This window comes from Drosophila gunungcola, assembly GCF_025200985.1.
Source record: "Drosophila gunungcola strain Sukarami chromosome 3L unlocalized genomic scaffold, Dgunungcola_SK_2 000003F, whole genome shotgun sequence".
Classification (NCBI taxonomy): Eukaryota; Metazoa; Arthropoda; class Insecta; order Diptera; family Drosophilidae; genus Drosophila; species Drosophila gunungcola.
In genome coordinates this window covers 4,496,134-4,512,504 of record NW_026453179.1, presented here as the reverse complement: position 1 = coordinate 4,512,504, position 16,371 = coordinate 4,496,134, and the positions used below count along the sequence as shown (strand labels likewise).

The following is a 16,371-nucleotide window of genomic DNA, read 5'->3' as shown; positions in this document are numbered from 1 at the left end:
TGAATGTTGTTTGCTGTTGTTCGAACGTTCATCGCTCGCCGGCTCGCTGAAAAGCAGCATAGCAGCCAGGCAGTACAAGCAAAGTACAAAGCAAGTTGTTAAAATTCCTGTTTAAAGTTTTGTACGCACATGCAATGGCCTCGCCAGCTTCCTCTGGCCCTCATCCCAATCCTCCCAGCCAACTTCAAAGGAAGCTGCTGTTGCTGCTGCATGTTTGCATTAAAGACGCATTTTGTTTGCCCAGCAGATCCAGCAGATCCAGAGAGACGATGACGACGACGACGACGATGATGATGAGGACGTCCGCAGCGTGTTAGAATACACAACATGTAAGCCAACAAAACAGTTGGGGCCACTCATAATCAGGTTTTAGCCACGAACTGAGCCTGAGCATGAGCCTTCTTTGCCGGATCCGTGGCCCCGGCATAAAGGGAGTAAGCTCCGACCATCCACCGCAACATCGAATCGCCAAACAGCGTCGGCGGCTCCAGCGCTTATTGCCTGCGCATGATTGCACAAAAGAGCAGCAGCGGCTAGGCACAGTGGCCCAGGATACTATCTTAAAATATTATTGGTTGTTTGGGGTTTCCAAAGAACATTTAATCTTAGTTATAGAACAAATTCCTTATATTTTTTGACTGGGTTATTTGTTTATTTTCGATTGTCATTAACGTTAAAAAATCATACCCTGTGACGACTGGCAAGATAAAGGTTGACCAAGCGATCATATTTTTCATACCAAAATCTACTTAAGTTGTAAAACTAGTCACACTTTTCTGTGAAGGTAAATGTTTAAGAGCATTTTATTATTTTTAAAGACAAACTATTTTTTTTTTCTGAAATTGAAATGAACATGTCACTAGTTTTACCGAAATTTTTGTTCACTGAATACAAAACATTTTATAATCTAAGAATACGGTCAAAGTTTTTTGGGTGTTCTTAAATATTGTATTCACGTGTACTTATAAGTTACTCATATCTTGAGGACCCCGAGCCCACAGTGATTTAGCCGCTGATAGCGTAGCTCTCAGGTGGGCCAAATCCTCGGCTGGGGCGGGACGCTTTTGGCCGCTTGGGCTAACTAAACAATTATGGCAACGGCTACGCGATCGCCCAGCGACAACGGCTGAGAAGACAACAACGTTGGGGACGACTGCGATGATGATGAGTGTGGAGAGACTGAAATAGCGACCTGGGGGAGATGTACGATTGGAAAGGGGGGAAGGAGCTCGGTTACCCATGGCACATCCTCCGCTCGTCCATCTAACTATCCTCGTATCTATGCATCTATAGTTATTTGTATTATTATTTTGCTTTGTTTTCTCTCGCCCAGCATTCGCTTTCCCAGCTGCCTACAGAGAACAAAAAATTGTATAAGAAACTTAACTACTTTACTTTATAGAAAGTAAAGATCTTCATTTAAGATTAGATATACTCCAAAAATAATGTATTCAGAGCGATTACTAAACGATTCAATACGTTTTTTGTTAAGATAATATAAAAGAAAAGTTAACCTACCAGAAACAAGGTACTAATATAATACATATATCTTAAAGTTAATTTAACAGTTTAGGAATGCCATATTTTGTTTTTATTTGGAAAATATTGCTTTCTTTGTGTGCATTTGCTGTGTTGTGTGTGTTTTCCTACCCCTCCCCCATTTTGCGGTTAGGTTCATCTTGGTGTCTGTTGATTTTTTTGCTATTGTTGGCTTTCGGTTTTATTTATAGTTAGTTTGGTTTTAACGCACGCTTGTTTAGGTTGCTTGGCTTACCTCGGCACATCTCTCTGCGTTGCAATGCTGATGATGCCTGCAAGCTTAAAATCGTCATAAATGCATGGTTACCCACACACGAGCACACAGGCAAAATGTAGAAAACAGTCAGAGGATGCAGACGATGCAGGGTAATTGCATCAGCGAGGGTTGCCCGAAGAGTTCACTACCAGGAACAATAACGGCAAGGATCTCGAGCATCCCAAGCTGCTGGTAGTCGGCCAGAACTTTCGTTCAAACCCGCTCCCACATCTCACGTCTCATTCATATGGAGCCAAATGCAGGCAAGTTTATGTGTTTTTAGTTTTTATTTTCGTCATATTCGAGTGGCGTTTTTGTGGCTGGTTTTCTTTAGTTTGTTCTGTGTGGTTTTATTCTCCGATCCCCCATTTAGTTTTTGCTGTGCCAGGTTTTTTGTTGCGGTTTTCACGTGTTGCTATTTCTGCAAGTTTTTCTCTTCGCAATTTGTTCTTGTTTTTGTTTTGACTACTGCCATGAATAAGCAGCAAAAATATAAAAATAAAAATATAAACAAAAACAAAAACAACCGCCCCACCCACTGACCCTGCTACTTCTTGTGCTGCCGGCGATTTGTGTGCTAATAATTCAGCATTTGTTTCACATTTTTTTTTGCTTTTGTTTGGAGTGACTTTTTTTTGTGGTTCTGTGTTGCGCTTGTTTTTAGCTACTTCTTTTTTGTGTTTGTTTGTGTGTTTTCGCTTTGGCCGGCATTGCTATTTTTGTGTTTTTGTGTGTGTTTTTTTTTAATTTTTTGTATTCTACACATTTTTTGCCCTTGCCAGTTTTAGTTTGCCAGCTCAAACATTGTAAGTTATTTGCTGGTAGCAACATACATAAATATAGATACAATTTATCAACTCGGATGAGTTAGAGCTTAACCGGGCTCTGTTTATTTATCTTTTGTTGGTTTTTTTCTCGCTTTTTTGTTACTCTGCTTTATTTACAGCATCGGCTCGTTTATCAAAGTTTGAGCCTCAGATGGGGACATCATCACTTAATAATATTGACACTTCTATACAATAGGCAACCGAACCGAACAGTGGGTATAGAGTTCCAAAAGACGATTACGAGCTGAAAACGATGGCAGAGACACACACAGATGCCGATTCTGAGATACAGATACACGATCACAAAATTAAGTGATTATGTTAACCGGTTCGATTTTTTTCCTTTTTTCATTTTGTTGTCTCGATTTTTGCCATTCGTTCGTTCGGGTACCAAAACAGAAATTTACATCAAAATTAACTTGTTATGTGGCCAACAACAACAAGCATAAGAACGGCGGCGAGGAGCTGAACTGAAACCGAAACTCGGGCCTCCAAGCTGACAGCCTCTTCAGATCTCCATCCTCAGCTCCAGTTCTTCTTCTCACAGCCAATCTTGTATAATTTCGAAATTAGAGCTCATCATCATCCCATATCAAAGTCGTTGTTTGGCGTCGGCGTATTCTTTATTTTGTATCTTTGGAGATATAGAAAAAGCAGACAGTCAATGGCCCCTTTCGGTTGCCAACTCTTTTGCTTCCCCTTTAATTTTAACTAAGCAAAGTATACCTTGTAAACGGTGGAATATTTTAAAAACTCATAGATAAGATGAAATTAGCAAAATTTGCATTATTTTATGATTATAAAAATTTTTATAGTGTCGATTGAAATGGCATTTGATAAGACAGATCTCATAAATATTTTAAGATTATTGTACTCATTAAAGGAACGCCAAGTTTTTAGGAGCTCAGATCTTTTCGATCACTGATAAGTATTGTTCGCTGGAATACATGTATTATTGATAACATGAAAATAAACGTATACTCATTTTGGTGGGCTGACCATTTAATGGCTTAGAATAAATAAGTTGATTCCAATAATTAAAGGAAACTTTTGATTGCGAAATCAATATACTCTAAGAGCATAATTAAATTGCCTTAACTAAAAACAAGCTTCTTATGAAGTCTTAACTTGAAATAAGTCTCCCTTAACTCACATGTTAATACAATCTACATATGTATTCTTGAATCAAATAACTTATTGAAAGCACTTAATATTAACTAGGAATATCGTTTTCTGCGCACTCGTGTTTTAATCTTAATTGGCTTCGTATATCCTGCTCTTGCCAAAAACTCATTATGATATCTGGCTGGATTAATATAATTTGCCAATGAGCACGTGTAATTAATATTTAACTCGAGTGTGCCCTAAGTAAGTTTGCGAGACTAACAGCTTGGCATAACTTTTTGGCAGCTGCAATCATATTAAGCATACGCCGTGTGTGCTATGATGGTAAGGCAAAAGTTTCAATTAAGTGGCAAAGTTCAATTCCCCTTCAGTAACTGTCTGCTGTACATATATAATATTAACTATAATATAAATGAGCAAGCTCAGCTGAACCCATCAACATAATGGGTGGCAGAGATAATACAGGAGGGCAATAGAAATCTCTAATTAAAGCCTTGACAATAGTTGACACGAGCTGGGGACTTGGACGACTGGGAGGCCACTAAGCGGCTCACTCTTGCCCCAGACATCAAGATCTGCTCAAACAAAGGTGTCTGGGCCCGGGATGATGGCTGTCTGGTCTGGTTAGCTCTAGGGGGAGTCGCAGTCGCTCCACCACCAAAGATATCACCCTCGTCCAGGCTTATTTCATTCATGGCTGTAGCATGTTTTTGTTTTTCGCTTTTTTTTTTAGTAGCTACACACATGCGAGGGAAGAAATATGGTATGCAAACAAAATAAAAAGAAAAGGGTTGCCGCCAACCACCGAACCCACACAGAATCCCGGGGAAAAAAATACTTGTAAAGGGTCTCAAGTTCAAGTGCAGTCTCCAACTTGGGCTTCCTTCCTGCTAAAGTCTAGACTTTCAGACACAAAAGCAGACACAGACAAGCCAAGCTAAGACAATCGGCCAGCGGATTTGAATAAACATTAGAGAAAGAACGAAACATGAAAGACACATTTGTTTATGCAAAATGCCTGGAACAGTGCGAATTATAATAGCCCTGGGCCTCATAAATTAAGCCCCAGGCCGACAAAGACATCATTCGCTTATTTAAATTTAGACTCATAGTCGGGCTCGAAAAAAGCATAAATTCGATTGGCCGAGAGTACGTGTTGCAGATTTGTTCTCAAAATCTAAAAATTTGTCGGACGGAAGTCGCCACGTTCGTGAGCTTAGGGCACTGAGTTAAATGTTAAGAAGTGGCACCAAAGGGCAGCTGCTTATCGAGGTGTGCCTCTTTCTGACCTTGTGCTGCTTTTTCTCTTACACAATCTTTTTTTTAGTATTTTCTTTTTTATGTTATGCTTGCTGCTGGAAGAAACATAGCATGACTTGGGCACACAAAAGTGGCAAAGAAAGAAAATTTGTTTTTCCTTATTTTGTGTGTGTGTTTATGTGCAAAAATTTAAGTTTGCTAAAGAAAAAGTTGTGTCACTTTTGATCTGGTTTTGGACATTTTAGCTCGTTTAAAACTAAGAGCTCTCACAACAGAATATTCTCTTTCTACCAAAACAACAACTATGGGAGTAGTTTAGATAGGTTTTGACTCTAATCTGTCTGTTTGATTTATGGAAAGTAAACATTTGCTTATATTAAGAATCATTCGATATTGACCATTAGCATACCAAAGCAAATTTTCCGACATGTTTATATAAATCAAACTAATGAGATAAAAAAGGAAGTAGTCAGGATGTCAGATTACAATATTATAAAGTTAGCACAGATTTATAAAAATAGTCAATTCGGAAATTGCTTTAATAATTGTATATAAAAAAATATTTAATTGGAATAATATCATCAATAATGAGTTGTATCACAAAAAAAAAATACTACAATATTTAATGGTTTTTCTTTCGGTTCAATGTCAAGTATATACTTATTTTACAACCGCAAAAAGAATAACTAATGTCAGTGTAAATCACCTGTAAAGTTTTCCGCCCATTAAGCATGATATTACAGCCCAATTTGGACTAAAAAAGCTTAGAAAAATAAGCAACTGGCCCATTAAATCACGCCCTTGTAAAGTGGGCCTAATGTGTGTGCAGTCATTCTGTTGTTGGCCTAGTTAATAATACATTAGGCCAACATCACACACTCATCGCTGGGCCAATGCCGATATATTTGTTACCAGCCATGTAAAACGCCAGTTGAATTGTCAATTTATACGAAATTGTCAACAATTAACATTAAACAAACGCTCACACGCGAGAGGAAGTGGAGCGATTCGAAGCAGTCAGATAAGGCCAAAATGCTGTCAACTGTCAAATTTAATCAGACTATAAAACGCAGGCTATAAAAAGCCAGCTATGAGATACAAGATACGAGATGCAAAGCAAAAGAAAACAAAAGCTGGCTGAGTGACATTATTTTGGCATGTTTTGAAGCTTATGACAAACGCCAGAATGAGTTACTTTATCGGTGTCAGTGTCAGTTTTTACAATGACTTGCTTCTATTTATTTTCATCTAACAAAAGAGCTTTACTGCTGCAATAGCTAATTATCCTGTTGAACTTACCTTCACAGGGGCCGCGCTAGTTAGTCTATTGCAAATGGCAGCCAACTTCCGTTTCCGGTGTCCGTTTGGCAGAAAATAATCCAATTAGATTTTTCCAAACAGCTGCGCAGGCGTCACCGCGAAATGGGGGAAAACGGCGGGGGGAAAACGCAACCCAAAACAATAGCAAAACTTTTGCCCCAACTTTTCCAACGCAGCAGAGATTTTTCAATTTGCTGTGATGCACTTGTTGTGAATTTTTCATTCAACGGATTTTATTCGGACAGATGGATTTTAATATTTAATTTACTGCTATTACTTTATTTCCATAAAACTTTTCTCTTTGGCACTTGAATGGGTTTTAAAAATAAAAATTTCGCATCCTATGTTGCGTGTGTGTTAGATGTGTTATATTTAATCCGGTAAATGCAGGCACTTGATAGCACTATTTTGCGCGAAACAACTAATGGGTTTTTCAATAAAGCACGAATTTCCCAAGGGCTTTTCAATATTTATACACCGTGTAGAATAATGCTGAAAATTGCAGTTGGATTTTCGCGAAATTCTCGCCGCAGATGCGAATTGCAGACGGCCGCGGAAATGCGTTGTACGAACGTCAGAAAGCGCTCAACTTGAACTGAACACAAAAGTATCTCGAACCGAACGTATCTGAATCTTTTTCCAGCATAAGCGGCGGCAGCGCTGCCGACGTCGGCGTCGACAACAACATTGCCACGTCGGACCGACTGGTAACGGGCCACTAGTTTCCGGTCCGTTCCGTCCCACTCGTTTCGCAAACCGGCTTGCGCATGTTTGAGTGTTAACGGAACGAGTGGAGTGGAGAACTGGTTTCGTTTTGAGTGACTTTTAGAGTTAATTACTCAATTATGCTGCAATACACTCAACGAAATGTTGTGTGCATAACTAATATAGATTTAAGTTAGCCTGCAGGATAATCAGCAGTACTTTTTACCAAGCAATTTAATTGGTCGTATTTTGACATATAGTAGGCCCATAAATCTACGTTCGACTAATTTAACAAACAAATAAGTTTAATAAAAATAAACAGCTTTTGAAAATTTATAACTTTTTAATAATAGCTTGGTAAACATTCAACTCAACGAATAAAATTAAATAAATTCAGTCTATTAATACCCAATGCTGATATTATCAACTAAAATTCTTGAATTCAAGAATAGGTTATATTATTAAAGAAAAATAAATAAATAAGTTACAATCAATTAGTTTTAACCTGAATCATCAAACTGTTACATGGATTTAAACTTAACTGGGGAATAATTTATTTAAGTTGTTATTTATTGCCAATCAATCTCGTATATTCTTTCTTTGAGTGTACCCTAAAATAGGCACATGATATGTGGCCAGTATGTGTGCGAGATATGCAATTTAGTGGTTGTGTTTTAGAAATATATTGTTTTTTATCGGCCACAGTTCACAGGTAGATGGCAATTGAGATTTTTCATGTCTTTACAATGTTTCGGCGCTGGATTTATGGCTGAGGCGTCAGTTTGATGAGCGTGTGAAATGCTGGGTTATAAAGGGATAGATGCGATGGATCCCGTCGGGCAGGTGGACTCTAATAAGGTTGAGCTACGGATGTGACCTCCAATCAACCTGAAATGTTTAAGTTGTTTACAGTAAGAAAAAGTCTACAAGAAAAAATTTTTCTTTTTTTGCCGTGGGTCTCTTTTTTTGGCTTGAAAATAATACATTAACGATAAAAAATGTGTACTTCAGATTTAGATTTTAGTTTTTCAATCGCTTCAGTTTAGGTATAAATTGTTTTTAAGACACTAGTCAAAATGTAACATTTTCCGATTTAAAAAAAGTTATGATTTCCGTATGATTTGCGAATTCGTACACTGTTTCCGTTTTAAAACATTAACATTTTACATTTTTTTATAGTTGTTGCTAACTTAAATAAAATAGATTTTGTCAAGTGCATTTGTCTCGTCAAATAATAGCTATGTTCAGTGTGCAATTCACTTCACAGCATTAACATCCATAAATATTTATGTGACGAATGGAGTCCTACCATTCCTGGAAATTCCTCATCCTCTCTCTCCTTTGGCTAATTTAGTGCTTCTTCTCTAAAATTCTTTCACTTTGCAAATTTGTTACGGTACTTTTTCCAGCTCCTAAGCCAAACTGACTAGCTCCCAGCTCCCAAACTCCATACTGCTGGCCAAAACGAAACCCCGATGAGCAAACACATTTATGCGAGCCAACGTGGCCTCGCACTTCAAGGCGATGCCGCCGAGTGGAGAGGGAATAGGAGTACGAGTACGAGTACGAGTACGAGTATCTGTGACAAGTGTCTTTCATTAGCATAAGTAAATCTCCTCGAAATCCTCAAATTTATTTGTCAACACTTGACAATTTCATTGTTGACGTCTCGGCAGGCGCAGCTGTAAACGAGTTGGATGCCACCAGCAACATTGCCAGCAAATCATGATTTGTGTCTTGCATGTCAGTTTGGCATGGCCAAGCCTCCAACATCTCAGTGCTATTGGTAAAAACAACAGGCCAAGACAATGCAAATGGTCAAAAAGGGTGAGGGAGCTGGAGATGGCGATGAAGATGGAGATCGAGACAGGGGTCTATGGAGATGGAGAAGTGTCGCTTGAAGTCCCGAACTCCGGCTTAAATCAAAGACAAATATTTAACAGCAAACGGACAGCAGTGGCTCACTCGGTATCTCTCCTTCCCAGAGCTTGAACACGGAAATTTCGTTGATTTTTACTACCCGAAAAAAGAAAAGCCTGATTTGTGCAAGCCTTTCTTGGCTGTTTTGCATACCATCTCTTCTTGCATACTTATTTTTTGGCCTTCTTCTGTCTCAGTAGTTGAACTTTATGACCATGTTGGGCTATAAAATATTTGATGTCATATTTTTATGCCCATATCAAAGTTTTCCATTAGGCTAAATGTTTCTAATTTATGCTTACTACTGAGATGAGTATTAGAATTACATAAGATTCATTATGTATTTTGCATAACCTCAGTGAACGCAAATTCTTAGTTTATGGGAGTGCTTTGGGTTTTAATGATAAAATAATAATTTGATTTTAATAATTAAAGGTTATTTTTAAATGCATTTTTTATGAGGGGCTATATTTCACCTTGTGTAAATATCAACCTTTTCAGCGTGAAAGATTATGTTTTTAACGTATAAACGAAAAATAAAAGAATTAAAACTGTTACTCGCTTTTACCGAAGTTATTTTTTAACACATTCGTATTTCTTTATGTCTTTGTTTTAAGCAATGTCTTTTCATAATATCTTTAAGAAATGCTTTTGTTTTGTATATAGTACTCGCTTAGTGACCTAATAATTTCTGCATTATTCGAGTGCCACATGCTCTATTTTTTCCTAACTTTGCCAAGGTTAATTGCCACCCTGAAAATATAGACAAAGTCAAGCTGAAACTAAAACCTAACTAAACCACTGACTAAGCGAGGTCCCTTCTTATCTGGCTTATCGCTCCCTGTGCCAATTTCGTCATTGGTGGCTGGAAGACTGGCTCTTGTCTTGGTCGTCATCGTCGTCGTGGAGGCATTATGGCCAACACTTCATTACCAACAAAGCCATTGCCATTCATTAACAGCTGCGGCTTTGTGGACCTGAGTTTCTTTTGAGTTTCTGCTGTCGCCGCAGTAAAAGTTGGCAACGTTGGCTTTGCAGGTCTCGTGGCGATTGCGATGGCAATGTGGACTCTTCCCGCTCCCTTCGCAACAGGCTCATAATGCCAACGTAATCTCAAATTACTGCAAATTTTCGCCGCTCACCTTTTATGCGCTTATTTATTTTATTGTGCATTTTCATTGCACTTTTTGTGCTAGCCGCAGCCCCAGCAAAAGCCCCACACCCATTCCCATCGGAATCTCCATCTCCATCTCCATCTCATTTCACTGGCCATTGGTTCGTTGTAAATCTTGTATTATTTTGATTGTTGTGCAGTTATATTGTTGTGTCAATAATCTGCCTTTATGCTACTACCAATAACCAAAGCTTCTGGCCAAGGCAGAGGCGCATTTCCGCAATTTCCAGGCGCCTTTGGCTGCGACGACAGGTGCACAAATGGTGCGCAGAATGGGCGTAAGATTGAGCCACCTCTTTCTCCACCTGATGGCAAAGAGATGTATTTAATGATTTGTTTAAGTCGCTGGCGGAAATGCCGTTGAAGCGAGTTTATCACCGAGATAAGCATATAAATAATGAAGGTTTCTTCTGGCCATAAACACGCTGGATGAGTTGGCAAAAGTTTTTCTGTTACACGGTGAAAATGGTAATTCGAACTTAGCAAGCAAGTTATTTTTTCAAACTTGTTTCAAGAAGAATTTTAGAAAACTTTTTCCAACGTTCTTCAATATTTTGTCAAGTGTTCCTTTGCCATTAGAAGAGATGATGTCATAAGTTTCAATAAAGTTTTTGCTTTATAATTTTCCTAATTATAAATTTCTCTCTCAGTGATCAGGAGTAAATTCCTATTGGTTTCAGCTTAAATATGCAGAGGAATTTATGTCCGAGGGGAAACCCTGAAGCTCTTTTACTATTTATTGAAGGCTCATCCGTTTGTGATTTATTCAAATGCTCCGCCATCAAATGTCCCATTTTCTTGCCACCTGCTCGCACCTGTTCCGTTGCATTTGGCTTAAGCAAGCCAATCCAAATTAGGACTTGTAACAATTGCTATACATACATACATACATCATCTGGCAGCAATTTAATTGTGCCTGGCACTCAATCTTTCAATCACGCAAGCTAGTTGCGGAGGGCCAGGGGAAGCAATGTGGATTACATGCGGCTGACTGGACCAAAGGATAGATGTGGATGATTCAGGATGGATGGCTGAGGAGCGGCGCTCGAGGATGGCGGCCAATATAATCTATATAATCATAAGAGTGTACCATGTTGTAACATACCTCCATCCCGCACTCCGCAGAAGACTCACGCATTTGCGACATGTTGTCAACTCGAATTGCGTTCGACTGATTGAAGGCAGCCAGCCAGGCAAAACCCATCCTATCCAATCCTTTCCTATTCGATCCCATAACATCCCATTTTACACAGAAATAATATAACCATATATTTTAATTTAAAATAAATCATTAAAATTAATTTATAAAAATATAAGTAAATATATAAGTTTAAAAATATCTCAAGAATTTTATTTGGCATTTATGTAAGAGCATATGATTTCAAACTTAAATGAATTTTCTAAAACAATCACTAATTAAATGAATCGATTTATGACTTCTTATCCGCTGAAAGTTTAATATTTTTATCTTTGGCAAAATTAGTTAAGCCTTTCCTTTTTAAATAAAATATCCTAAGATAACAATTCCTACAAATAATCAAGTTAGATAAATGGACCTGAAATATTTAAGGGATAAAATGTTCTAAGATGAAAAAACAATAAAGTCTAGATAAATGAACTAAAGATATTTCTAAATATTTTATCTTTCGATTTTAGCCATCTTAAATCAAATGAAATGGATTGTTTTCCCTGTGCAGTCCCTGCCATCGCTTAGCCACGAACAGCGACAAGTTGATGGCCAAAGCCAAAGTCAAAGCCGCAGCCAAAGTCGGCCTACAATGTAGGCAAGTGGCCGAGCATCGACTCCCAAAGAACTCTTCGCCAGCAGACAGGTTTGTCGCCTGTCGCCAAGCGAGACTCCAACAACGGAGCGGAGATGGGAACGCATCTAGAGTTGGACTCTTGGATGGAGTTAAGGCTAAAGTTGGAGCTGTATCTCGTGGATACTTAGCCGGACGAAGAGGATTCTTCGTTTTTGGGTAGGCGTCGCACAGATTGATCAACAGACCAGGACGTTTGTCTAAGACTTGGCCGGCCTTGTTTACGTTTTAGGGTTTGCACTGTCATGGAAGAGTACCGATTGTTGCAGGGAGGGATTAGCATAATTTGTATCATAAAACTTGGTTTTTTGGTATACTACACTTTTTTTCTTGGGAAAGATTTTTTTAAAAATCGAATTACTTAAGCCTTAAATTGATTAGTTTTAAAAGTATTTCATTATTTAAAATACCTTTTTCATAATTGCAAAGAGGAGAAACAGTATGATATATTTATTTTTATTATTGTTTAGATTCAAATTATTATTGTAGGAACATAAGCTGTCAATAATTGTTTGGATTGTCTAAGTACAACACTTTTTTTAATAAACACTTTTTTGGGCCCCTCATAAATCCAAGAGCGCTCCTGATCGCTGCTCCACCTTCCTGGCATTTCGCAAACATTTAAAGTAATTTCGCCATCAATCTTTCACTTTTGCACTCGTTTCGGACGCAGTCGCTGCTCTTGGTCATCTGCCTGAGTGACTTAGTTTGAGGAATGGCAAGTGCCCAGGCCGAAGATGACCTTGTGCAGGTAGTTGTTGTCGTCGTGCGTTCTGCCCACTCACCTGAGATGCTCGCATCTGCATGCGTAAAGTTTATTTTGATCTTGGTGTCTCCGCGATTTGCATAACTTGTCATCCCCATCCGCCGTCGAGGATCCAAGTTGCGACGGAGGCGGCGGCGGGAAGAGGTCCATTGTCAGTATCAATAAATATCAACGCGCCATACGACAACTTCTTTTCAGGCGATGTCTTCTCCTCCGCGAAGAGCCTGATTCCATTTGGCAGTGATGAGACCCAGTCCGTCAGCAGGATGAACATTTTGCTATTTTATGCACACCGATATAAATGATCTTTTAATTAATATCACTTTAGATAGCGCACAAATTGATGGAGCATTCTTATTATGCAAAGTGATGTTTACGATTATGGGCAGGATCCTTGTCCCAGTCCCAGTTGCAATCCCACTCCCAGTCGCAGTACCAGTTTCCTTTTCCTTTTCCTTTCCATTCCTTTCCAGTTCCAGTTTGGATTGGCTTTAAATAGTCTTTATGACACTGGCCGGGATTAGGGCTTTGGCTTGGCTAAAGTTGATCCGACAAGTTGGTCTAGGCGGGGTCTCCATAATGTGCACGGCCCATGATAATCGGATCAGATTACCAGACTGATAATACTAAAAGCTTTTTGCAATTTGCACTACAAATTTGTTTTGGAACCATACCCGATTTGAACAAAGTTATTTTGCACTTAACACCAGGGACAAAACTTCCAAAGGGGGCCATAACTTAGCATTGAGAACTGAGTTGTGCTGCGGGGAAATTTCTCTTTTCCCACATAACTTGAAGAGCTTTCCATATAGCCAAAGCAGGTACGATACGATGAGCGATAAGATCGCAATGGTGGAATGCCAGACGCCGCTATTTCGGAAAATGAAGTCATTAAATGCTATTACAAAGCGTAATTGTTCACAAATTATACAGGAGAACGGGGCACTTCCTATATACCCTTTATGTTTTTTTTGCTCCGGCACCACCAAAACAATGTGCGCATTACACCACTTTGGTATCTTAATTATAGGCCTAGGAGTGCCACACCAGAAAGAGGTGAGACCAAGATCGGCGAGGGGGCTCACCTGGTGCACCTGTCATATCTGGCCTGCTCCGGATCCAGAAAACGAGAGCAAATGAGTGACACTCGCGTCTGGTATTCCATGTGCTTCCTGCTCTAAGGGCGATAGGCATTAACATAATATTTTTGTAATTTTTCTGCACAGGAAAAATAACAACATTATTGCAGGCATAGAAACAAGTATGACATCGACCTGAGATGATAAGTATTTATTACAATAGTATGTGTTTAAATGTTTACATAACATTAAAATGTATGAATTAGTAATCCTTATCTTTAAATGTTCCCACTTTCTCAACTCCGTGTTGTTGCAAAGATATATTTACTATATATTTTATATATAATATATTTGGTTTTTACATATTTCGTTTTTTTCTGGACATCAATTAGTCTTTTAATTTTATGTTATTTCTGCAAATAACTTTACCAATAAAGTAATTCTTTCATTTATATTCTTACAATGTTAAGCTTCTTATTTTTTCTCTGTGCTACCATTACAACTCTCCATCTCGCATGGCTGGCAATTTGCCAGAGCCCGAACAAATGCTGGTTAATATTCAATTTATTACAAATCATCATCGCCTTCGTTTAGGCTGCTACTTACGGAGTCCGTAGTCGAGTCGCTTCCCTTCATGTTGAACTCTCAACTGTGACGCGGAATTCGATGCTCCATATGTAAGTAGTCCAGTTTTGTGCCGACTCATTGGAGTAGTCATGAAGTCATGTGTCTGAGAACTTCCTGACAAACGCGGGCGGGAAATACACCAGTACCAGTTGGGGAGTGAGTCCGACTCCGGCGGAAATTGTGTCATGATTATAGAGTAAAGCGCCCATTTAGTTACGCCTTATTATTTTGAATTCCTTTTCTTTCGGAGCCCTGGCCCCTTTTGCATTCAACTCGGCCTAATTGAAGTTGAGCCGTGTGTATGTGGAAATGACTCGGACCTTTTTCTCTAATCTCTTCATTATAAGTACTCACTCAGGCTTAATTTGGTTTCAATTCGTTGTCTGCTCTTTATGTTTGACTTTATTCGCTTTGTGCTTTTCTTAAATGAAGCTTGGTAATTGGTTCGGTTAATTAACTAAACTGCCCCGAATTGGTAGCAATTTTAGTTGATCTTGTAGATCGGTTAAACGATCTCGAGATCTATTCGGAGACTTGTTTGTGTGCTGTTTTAGCCGGAGATCAATGGGGTTCAGCCCCCTTCTATTTATTAACCATCCAGAATCCATTACAGCTCATCAATAGTCCAAAAGGCGTTTCACAACCCGTTAAGGAAGCTAGATGCTTCTGACGTTCGAGGAATTAATCAACACAAAATGAGGAATTCTGTTGTGTGGCACTTGTTTTTAAGCTTTTCTCATCAATTAAATGCTCAGCCAGCCAGGCTCGAGGAATCTCTCAGAACGGCACATTGTCTTAGCCAAATTAAACTGACCATCTTTTCTGGTCAGCTCGAGAGACCGTTCTTTGGGCAGTAGCCGACACCTGAGTTTGAGTTGAGGATTTTTCGGTGCGCATGCGGAAGCGTTTTTCGCGTCATTTTTCATGCTGAAATTTAATAAAGAAAATTAATTTGTGGACATTTGACTCGAGGCGAGACACAAAATACAACGGCGAAAAAATCAACCTCATATACAGAGCCATCTTCGGGTCTTACGGTGCAGTGCCCCAAGTCCCTCTCAGGCTCAAACTGCACGCAGACTTTGATCGATGGCACTCATGATGCTGCAGGCGAGCTTCCACTTCCACCAAAAGCCACCGAGAGCCACCAAGAGCCACCAAGAGCCACCGAGAGCCACCAAGATCCACCGCCAATCTCCCCCAGTTTCGACGACAAATTCAAGTTGGGAATGCCTTGGCCTAGTACCCAGATACCCAGGAATCTTTGAGGCGACGGAGAAGGTGGCGTTGGAGGATGAGGATGAGGACTTCGAGCAACCTGAAGCCGGGTGCCGCATGAGTTGCAAGTTAGCGCAATTAATTTATTTCAACACGAATTTAACTCTCATCGTGTCCGCTCCTCACTTCATTTTATTTCATTTCACTCCACTTCACTGCACTTTATTCCCAATGCGTTTTACATCATTCTTATGAAAGGAGCGCGCAGCGCAGACTTAGCATTTATAATGTAAAAATTTTGTCGTTACCTTATCTAAATATGGCCATTGCATATAAAGACGCGCCATCCATTCGGGCAGCTGTTCACCACAGGATTCTTCAACCCCACTCGCGACTCGACTTCGGTTTACTGAGGAAAAAATATTGCACTTCAATTTTAACAATTTAAGCCAATTTGAGAAATTTTTGTCTTTTATTTATCTACTTTAAAATTGGGGATCAATTGTGATTATAAAAATAACAATAAACAATTATATATTTTTTAAAATAGTTATTTAAATTAAAAAAGCCAAATATATTAATTGTGTATTTATGCATGCCTAATGGAAGGATGGATGTAATTATTTCAATTTAGTTTTAATTTATTTTATGTAGTTGTTTGCACAAAAAAGGTTTTATTTATGAAAGATAAGATTGGAACGTAAGCCTTATAAATAAATACAATAATCAATACGG

At 38.9% G+C, this 16,371-nt stretch overlaps 1 protein-coding gene across 1 annotated transcript in view; it reads right to left on the bottom strand.

Moving 5' to 3' along the window:
- LOC128258788 (uncharacterized) overlaps positions 1 to 6,927 on the bottom strand; it is a 65,741-nt gene extending 58,814 nt beyond the window's left edge. The window contains exon 1 of the mRNA XM_052990666.1: positions 6,307 to 6,927. The gene's annotated coding sequence lies outside the window, so the exon portion shown is untranslated. The remainder of the gene's footprint in view (positions 1 to 6,306) is intronic.
- Between the last annotated feature and the right edge of the window lie 9,444 nt (positions 6,928 to 16,371).